At 40.6% G+C, this 10,240-nt stretch overlaps 1 long non-coding RNA gene across 1 annotated transcript; it reads left to right on the top strand.

The window, feature by feature from the left end:
* Positions 1–239: 239 nt before the first annotated feature.
* LOC142804167 (uncharacterized) lies at positions 240–7,719 on the top strand. The gene is made up of 3 exons (XR_012894484.1): positions 240–3,443; positions 3,991–4,272; positions 6,359–7,719. It is a non-coding gene; the product is annotated as an uncharacterized LOC142804167 (long non-coding RNA).
* Positions 7,720–10,240: the final 2,521 nt, after the last annotated feature.

Here is a 10,240-nt window from a genome sequence, read left to right as displayed (position 1 = left end):
TGCTTCGCATATCGTCGATTCCTTTTGTACGTGGGATGTGCCAATTTTTTGTTTACAATCAAGAAAATTTTCACTTATGAGCAGATATCAACACACGGGGCTACACAAACTGCAAGAAAAACAAGCGAAAGGCCAAACCAACTATTCCACTGAGGTACATTGTTTTTTAATCCAGTAGCGCGATGAATAGCGGCGATAACGTATTTCACTGTTCACAGCATTTCCAGAAGTTACTTGCACTCTTACTTTATTCGCACAACCATTAGTTGAAGACGTCATGATGAGATAATTTATAAAACAATTGAAGCTTTGAGAATACTAAGTAAAAGAGTATTCTTTTTTAGCTGTCTCTCAATAGCGCTACAGGATGAATAAAACGTTTATCTAAATGGTAAAATTGTTCTTGTATTTTGCTTGTATTTTTTACGTTGGAGTACTCCTACGTGCCATAATCGTATAAATTACACATAACGTAAAAATAAATTGTTGCTTTCTGTCCTGAATTGCTTTATAGGTAGAAAATATTCTTGTTTATTTGGATTAACTACCACCTCTAGAACGCATAAAATATTGCATTTTGAGCACAGGATATATCGAAATTGTTCTATTTTAATGACAGCGTGACTCTTTTGTTGTAGCGTAAAAGTATCAAAATGGTTTGTTGGGTGAACTGATGATTCACAATACCACTGTCTACACATCGCTGTCCCTGTCCACGTATCGTACTCGTATTTCAGAACTAAATGTGGTGTGAAATATGGCGAATTGCAAAACCGCTCCTTTGGTAGCCTTTAAACAGACCTAATTGTTGTGTAGTTGAACTTCTCACAATGATACCTTGCTAGAGAGTCTGTTATGTAAAACAAATGCAAATTTTTGCGTTCAAAGGGTGCGTTGTCTAATTATTGGACACTTTGGAATATCTAACCTCGTAAACATTGCCGGATACGGCTTTGCTGCGTCAAAAGAATTTCTGATCTTGTCGTCTGCAAAAACAAGCTGACAGAACTGCATTTAGTCCTTGCTATTTTATAGTTTCCGCAAGTTGTTTTATTGCTGTGCCGACCAATTATTGTTACCTAAACGAAGATGAGACGTGACTATTTGCTAGTGTACTGATACCAATCTGGACAGAGCGGAGTACGCAGAGCGTGCAAGGCAGTCCTTCGCAGCATCTTCTGTCCGCAGAATCTTTTATACTTCATGCGGTAGCTAAATAGTTTTATGAAAACCTATTACGCAACATCTGATTGTTGAAATCACACTCTTTATCAGATAAAAAATCACGGCTGGGTTCTCGAGCGAAATGGCAACAAGTCTGAAGCTTACACAAGCACTAAGGCTCTGAAGGTACATGAAGATAATTTAGAGTTGTGGTAACCACTTAGCCCTAGTGTCTTTTTCTTAGGACATGAAGATTACGCATCACACTGGGCAACGCCTAAATATTAGGAAAGACTCACTTTGTAAATAAGCAGTTCAACACGTTAGGAACATCAGAAAAAATGAGATAGCTTTTGGTGCAATGATTAATTACTGAAATTTCCTCCAATCGACGCTTCTGGCGATTGTGAGCTTTTCCTACTTCCATTATCGTGCTTTATATTTTTATAGTTTTGAGAGAGACGAAGTTAAAAAAATAACTACAATGCAGGTGTTTTCACGACATCTCAGACATTTCTCGGCATTTCAAGGTTATTTTTTCACAAACTGTAGCAACATTCGTCCGTGCCCTTTTTCTAAAAAAACCGAAGATAAAAATTTATTATTTAGAATCACTACAAGTAAACTTGTTTGAAGCCTTGATGAAAGCTCTGTAGCATGAAATTCACTGTATTAGGAAGACCACCAAAAAAAACAGATAACAGGACAAAGGAACATAGACAAAATATTGTTGTACGAAGCACAAATAGTCCAAGTCACCAAAATCACTAATTCCAACGTGTCGCAAAGTACTCCGAAATGCTGCCATGGTATGTATACATCTTTTTACAGCGAAATATGGTACGATATAAAAACTCGGGTCACGCGCTCTGGAAGGCCACTCTTCTAGCTTTCGCTGTGTCTGTGCTGCGCGTTCCACGCAGGCCTAGCTTTTTTTTAGCGTGCATCGTTCTACTTTATTTGCCTTTTGCAGCAAATTCTGTGATGAGACCAGAACACGGGTCACGTGCGCCGCTGTAATTGTTCGTCGCCAGTGTCCGTAACCAATTTGGCAAGAACTAAGAAAAGCTGACTCAATACAAACTAACACCAAGGACACAGCGGGCGTCAAACCCTTGTCCGCTGCGTACCGGCCCAGTATTATACCACTGAGCCAGGCCTGTGCTTGTAGCTCATTTTCAAACTGGCTTTAGATAGGCTAGATGTCTAGAAGGTAATCGCGTTAATATGTGTAATAAACCGTTTAAAAGCGTTTTACGCAACCGAAGGAACAACCAGGTGTCACACATTGTGAATAGCGTAACGGGTGGGTCGTCTAATGATCAAAGTCATTACAAAAGCTTGTTCTTTTTCACCCGTTTAATTTGGCGCATTCCTACTTCAGGCATAATTTTTTATCGTATTCAGAAACTACTTAAAAATTGCACGAATTTCCTAGCAAGTGTGTTGTGCAAGTCATGCTTCCGCAAATAATGACAAAGGGGTTAATGGCAGCCTCCTACTCAAAAATTGTGATAATGTATGGTGTAGTCGGTACCCAGCAAGTGTGCTTCTAGTAGTTACTAAAACAGTGTTAGAAAAAGGCTCTGAAAGGCCGTTCTTTCACCTTTTGCTCAGACAATTCTGCACGTGCAGTACACGCCAGGCATTTTTTTATTTGTTCACACATTTAGCGTCTGCTGTTGTTACCTTCTATATACGCCACTAATTATGAGATGTCCGCATGGCAGTTTTTTACTTTGGGATCAGCTGGTTCTTTATGTAGCATGTAACCCGTTCTTTACATGCAATAATATCGAGTAAACAAATAATATACCATGATACTTGTGTCTAGAAGTGCCACTAAACTTGACTGGTTACTGTGAAATAAATCGAATACTATTGTTCCTGCTTGAAATCAACTCATTTTAGTATGACTGCCACCATGTTGAATTCACACACCTGTTTTCAAGATTGATGAAATTTCATTTAGATTGTCACTTGTCGTAGTCTCGTCAAATTCGGTGCTATCTCAGTTCCCTTCAGATAGAAATAAACCAAATAAAGTTTTCACTAAGCTTAGTCTCCAGCTATAAGATTCATTTCTGCTAGGAAGCTATGCGGTTTCTCAATATTGAATATACAGCAATGAAAACAGGTATTTCGCAAATTATCTCTATATCAACTGTGTGTTTTTTGTTCTGCAGTAAAGCAAGTTTTGAATAGACATCACCCTGACCTACCTTTTGATGTAGACATCGGGGAGCTCCACAACTTCACAAGGCCCTTCGTCAACAGAGGTGCGTGTAGTTTTCCTACGAGGCCCTGTTCTTAGTGGCAAAATACCTTTGCTAAACGCGGATGGGTTCACCGGATTTCACAGATATTTTCATTTGTTTTAAACAGTGTGGAAAACGCAATGCGAACACGATTGAAGGAGGCTAGTGTGCACTTCCACTACATTGCCAAGTCGTAAATGTGGTATGCACGTTCAGCTTACTATGAAAAAATAACATGATGAATTCTGGAGTTGTACCACTTCGCAAAGTCACGGTAAATGACAGACGGTCATTTACCGTGACTTTGCCTGACAAAACAATGTTATGTTTCGGAGCTGCAAACGGGTTCTTTGTTCACTGGGCTGGGCTAGAAGTCTTTGCTAAGTTAAACTGACTTCTGGTCCAGCTCAGCTTAGTAAAAACCTGTCTCTGGTTGTGAAATGTCAAATGATTTCATCAGACACAGTGACTGTGTTTAATTTTATTTCATCTCCAATAGACAAACTTTCGTCAAGCTCTTGATCACGTTCGAGTTCTTTATTTGTCCTGTTTTCTTATTCTGCACCAGAACGATGGGTAAATTCCATTTCGAAGTACACCAACGGCACCTATACGGCACAGGACAAGATTATGGTCCAGCAGCCCGCACTGAAAGTTCTTGTGGACGTACTTAACATCACCGAGGGTGAAAATGGACTTCGTTACCTGTTTGCCTGGAGCCTATACAGGCAGCTGGTATCATACACGGTGCCTCATTTGTTGACACAAGGGAGAGAAGCAAGTGTCGCTTGCTACAAGCATGCAAGCAAGACGATGCAGTTGGCACTTCTCAGCTCATATTTTAAGACAGGTGTGATCATTTATTATTAGTTTAAATGATGTGCACCTTGAGTAACCGTTAAGACGCTATATTCAACAGTACACACAACGAGTAATCCTCCAGAATAATGTAATCGAGAATGTTGTGCCAATAGCATTAATAAAGATGTTTAGTTCTCACTGAAATTTTCAATGTCTCGAAGGTGCCACCAGGAGCCACGGTTTAGTGAACTTTGCGCAAGGCTTCACAAAGTTTCCGGTTTCCAAATATTTCATTCCAGGTGTTTTGCTTTCTTTTAGTATTATCATACGACACCACCTCAATTCTCTTTGAATCACTTCATAACATTAGGCGTACTGTATTGCAACTTCTTAATGACACGCATGAATTACTAAACATTGCTGGGTGCATTTCATGTTTAAATTGGCAGGAGGAAGCTGCAGTTTCGATGCACTCTAATGTCGCAACTTCAATATCATTTCGTTTTAACCAATATCTGTCTTTTCATTGTACATACGAAAGAGGCGTATGTGCTTTCCCTATTCCGTCGAATGATAACTCAGTAAAAACATAGTTTGCTAAACTACGCCTCCGGACAAGCTCAATGGTTTCTAACGAAACACCACTAACTCGAATTTGTCTGTCTCTCTGTCTGTCTGTCTGTCTGTCTGTCTGTCTGTCTGTCTGTCTGTCTGTCTGTCTGTCTGTCTGTCTGTCGGTCGGTCGGTCTGTATGTCTGTCTGCGTGTCTGTCTGTCTGTGTGTCTGTCTGCTGTCTGTGTGTCTGTCTGTCTGTCTATATGTTTGTCTATCTATCTATCTATCTATCTATCTATCTATCTATCTATCTATCTATCTATCTATCTATCTATCTATCTATCTATCTATCTATCTATCTATCTATCTAGCTAGCTAGCTAGCTAGCTAGCTATCTGTAATCGCCTTTAGTTTTCTTATTGGTTCGTAACTACAGCTACTGTTTCCGCAAGGTCAGTATTTCTATGCAATAAAATATAACACGTGATACACACAAGAAAATGTAATCTTGATTTATCGTGCAATACTAGCGCTCTTCACGTAATGCGTGGTCGTTCTAGGCTAATGTTGGCCACAAAAGACTTGTACTGCGTACTTCGACCTTTCTGTTCAATAACATTGGCTTAAGTTAACCAAGTGCCAGCTGGTTTTAGATAACCATAGTTTTAACTAAGTCATGGTAAATTTGGCCAACTGCTGTCGTGCGTTGGCCAGACATCACTTTTGTTCGCAACTGCAGCGCGATGTTGAATAATACATCTGTTGTACGATTGCTGTGTCCCATTCTTACAAGTCCAGTGTTGATCGAAAGCACCGGAGACCAAAACCCTCGTTTTAACGAACGTGTCACTACCCCGAAACGTTCAGCTCTGCCACAGTGTGAATTTTAGTGCGCACACCCGTTTTTTTTTGGCAAAGACAACTCAAGCGATAAACAAGGCACTAGGGTTGCGGCAGAGCCAATGTGCTCAGAACTCTGGCATCACGTGCACAGGAACAGGCGCGTGCACACAAGGAGGGACGAGGGGTCAGTGGATGGTGGTGGTGCACATTCATTAAAACACAGAGGTTGCAAGGGAAACCAGTGCCTGGTAGGTCAGCTAACTTACAGCACAAGGTAGAGTTCGGCAACTTCCCTTGTCTTTATCACTTGAGGGGGCTGCTAAGGCAGTTTCAAACGAAGGGTTATGGCCGCTCTGTCTTCCCATGCAATGGCAGGCGAGGACTTTTGATATTGCATTGGGTGAAATGCTTACGTCTCAGGTTCCAGGTTGTGACGAACATGTTCTAGGTTCTAATATTTATTTGGCATTTGCCGTGATGCATGCTCCATCTTCCACCCCATTATCAGTGAGTTGAGGGCGTCCACATAGTGTAAATTGTCACCCTTAATAAACAACCTTGCACGGACAAATTCGCAAAACTATTTGATCCTTACGAAAGCTCATGTCGCGCTTGAAACTGTTACCTTTACATCGAGTAGCCTCGCACTTTTCTAGCACTGAATGTTATCGACTCCGAATATGTGGGCATAGCAGGTGTCTTTTTTTCTTATCGTGACTATCTCATATTTTACGCAGTGGTCCATCCGTCTATGATAGATGCAGTCAAGACATTGTTGTCCAATATTCGGGAGGCCTTTCGTGAAGAATTTGAGTCATCGAGTTGGGTCACTGGCGAAGATCGAAAAGTCGTCATCAGGAAATTAGCCTACATGAAGACTTACGTCGGGAGTGCAGGGGGACGCCTTAAAGGTGACTACGTGTAAAAACTTTACGGTTAGTACTGTCTTCCTTTTTGTTTAGATGTTCGAGTGAAATAGAGCTTGACATTGGGGATGGGCGTTCAATCAAAGCATCCTAAAGTATTTTGCAAAGTTTCTAGTACTTCAGTACATCATTCATTTGGCTGTATTTCAGTCATAACGCATAATCTAAACAGTCCGCAAAATAAAATTGGAGGCTGTGGGACGCTTTGCTTTATGTTCAACATTTAGATTTCTAATCAGTTGCAACCTTTTCATAAATCTTTTGACGTCCCCCATGCGGACTGCATGATGCACCGACATCCTGACGTGAACATCACACAACGTGTGGCTGGCGAGACTATTTGCCAAGCGTTCGGAAGTTTTCTACCCTAAGATGATATGTTTGGCTTCCCGGTTTTTCTCGTGGCAGGTTTTCTGGAGATGGCGACAAAACTCATCAGGGGCCTAGCCATATCTTTATGCGAATATATTTCCCGACCAATGCGAGATTTTGAGGGCCATAGCTCCTGCTCTTCTTTCGCTGAACGGCTCTCTGGCATGTATTCTGGCATGTATCGGAAAGATGTTTGAATGCCGAAATAATGTAGAAGATGATCTGCAAAATAGTACATCTTGTCCCTGAACAAGTTCGAGCAGTTCCCGTGACGAAAGTGCCTAAGCACAGCCATCTCTAGTCGTGTCCTTCGTACAAATACCTGTCGCAGCTGCAAGTAAAGGGCACAAACGTGCTGTGGAGTCAGGTTCAAGCGTCAGTCTCTGAGACGAGTACAGCCGAAGCACCTCGCGTCGCTAAGCACTCACACAGCACGCCTTGCCGTAGCTTTGGCCACTTTGAGCGCACTTGCATGTTGACAATATTTACTTCCAAGGTTAGGTACACAAAGGAAATTGGGAAGCGCGTGAGATCAAAGCCTGGAATCTTTAATAACCCGTGTCCTCACGTGTGTAACAGAAGTCGCGTATATTTGTCCAGAAATACATTGTCAGTTGCATGTTTCACTCCCGAGTTTAAACAGAAATTTCCGAAGTCCTTCACTACGGCGTCTCTCATATTCATATTGTGGTTTCGGTAAGTTAAACACCACACATGAATCAATGCGAGTTTTCTAAAAGTGTTCTCTGACACATACAAAAAGAAAGTCGATAGCTTCATGTCCTTGAGAGCGATTATTAAGCCCCTAATTGTAATGGGCACTGAATCATGGTTGGATGACTCTATGTGCAATGTGGAAATCTTTCCAACAGGTTTTACTGTCTATCGGAAAGATAGACATAGGCATGGCGGGAGAGTGTTTGTTTTAATATCAAATACATTCCCAAGCACTGCACTTTTTTTTGAAAACGACTCGAGATTCGTCTGGTGCTTCGTGATTTTACCCAAGGAAAACAATGTCGCGTTCGGGACATTCTATCACCCAACGGGCAGAGGCTAGTCGTTAAGTTCGCCGTCTGATGTGCTAGCTGTTTACTACACAGCGTATTTCTTGGGCGAGATTTTAACTTGCCGAATTTTAGTTGGAGTGCGGTATGTGTAACTGGTGACGGTTCTCGTATATACTCAGAGTTTGAAGAACTGCTCGGATTGTGCGACTTACAACTGTACGTGTTGAACCTACACGAGAAAACTCAATCTTAGACCTGGTGCTTTGCAATGAACAAAACATAGTGTCAGGGATTACCGCGTACCCAGGTATTAGCGACCACAGGGCCATTGTCGCGGAGCTTGGTGTACAGAGTGTATGGACATCCCAGGCTCCACGAAGAAATATGTCAGGCTATGACACAAGAGATTTTGTTGCTAATAAACTGAACTAGAAAATTTCTTTTCTACTTTCCAGCATATGTCAAAAGCACGCTGTTCGTTAGCTCTGTTTTAAACTTTCCGCGACAAAATACTCGGATTGGTCAAAACTCATGTTACATGTAGGTACTTGCGTAAAAAGAAAACGCATAAACCTTGTACCACAGAAACGCGCAAACTTGTCGGGAAAGCTAGATGCGCGTGTAAAATATTTTCTGCTAACTTAGTTTGTTAAACCACAAGTGCCTATATAAATATATATTATAATAAAGTAAATATTAAATGTGCCCAAGATACTTGCTTTGTGAAATTAGGTGAAGACCTAAAGGAAAACCCGAATTCTGCAAGCATATAAATCAGAACCAAAAAGAATATATATCTATACCAGCCTTAACTGTCGATGGCAAAGCCGTGACATCAGACTACCACAGGCGGAACGTTTCTATCAATATTTTCAATCAGTTTTTTTGCATAAAACTGCCGAGTAGGCATTTTTACTGATCAATGTCGCCCAGAGCAATATGATGCCAGACACTAAAATGGAAGTTAGCGGCGTCGACTCATTATTACGCCACTTAGATGCACCAATAGCCATTGGACCTGATGGACTGTTCTCAGTAATTCTCAAAGAGTTTCAAGACATTAATGCTCTATAATTAGGTATAATCTATGAACTCTCCCTCTAAACTGGTCTTATTACCCATGATTGAAAGACAGCAAACGTTACACCCGTTTTGAAATCTAGAGATAAAAAACTCACAGAAAATTGCAGACCAATCTCATTGATGTCGGTAAGTTGCAAAATATTCGAACGCATTTTACTTACCAATATTCCTTTATTTACCGATATTCCTGATTGATACCAATATTCCTGATTGTACATACCAATTCCTTGATTCAGACGTTATTTTTTACTCCCTCCCAGCACGGCTTTCGAAAGGGTTATTCTTTAAAACACAGCGAATAGAATTTCAGCATTTTGTATCCAAAGCAATTGGTAAAAATAGTCGTGTAGATGTGGTTTTTATAGAATTCAAAAAAGCTTTTGACACTGCGTCCCGTGAGCTCTCATATTCAGGGCTTGCCGCATTGGGCATAAATAAAAACGTTCAAACGTGGATACGTAATTATTTGAATGGTAGAACCCAGTTCAATGTTTTAAATAATGTCAAATCTTCATCCATAGCAGTAACTTCAGGCGTTCCCCAAAGGAGCGTTTTAGTTCCCTTACTGCTCCCAGTGTACATGATCGACATAGTTGAAAACATTACGTCACCCATCAAATTATGTGCTGACGACTGTGTCATATACAGAGAAATCGCGACTGAATCTGGTAATCGCATTTTGCAAACCGACCTAGATCACGTAGCGGACTGGTGTAAAAAATGGAAAATAAATTTAAACATTGAAAAGTGTTCCAGTGTGAGCTTCTCAAGAAAAATATCCAAATCATTTCATCAATATAACATCTATGGCGCACTCATTATTACACACTGTGATTTTAAGTGTCTTGGCGTTCATTTTATTGAATTATTTACAGGGAACAAACACATTGACACCGCCATAGCAAAAGCTAGTTGGATGTTACACTTTATTAGAACAAAATTCAAACAGGCGACGCGCGAAATGAAAGAAACTTTAAAATTCTTGCAGGTCAGGTCTATACTTGATTACGCATGCATACTATAGGACCACCACCAAAACTATCTTTTAAATAAAATAAAAAACTTCAGAATCAAGCGGCAAGGTTTGTTTTAAATAAACATAGCCCCTACGCCAGCGTTTCACAAATGAAGGTCACTTTGGGATGGGATCTACTACGTGTACGTAGACAGAAAGTACGGCTTAAACTGTTGCAGAGATATATTACTTTAAAACAGGAGTGAATCACTA

The sequence above is a fragment of the Rhipicephalus microplus genome, chromosome 3 (assembly GCF_043290135.1).
Source record: "Rhipicephalus microplus isolate Deutch F79 chromosome 3, USDA_Rmic, whole genome shotgun sequence".
Taxonomy (NCBI): Eukaryota; Metazoa; Arthropoda; class Arachnida; order Ixodida; family Ixodidae; genus Rhipicephalus; species Rhipicephalus microplus.
Note: the sequence above shows the minus strand (reverse complement) of the source record. Positions and strands in the feature narration are given on the sequence as shown.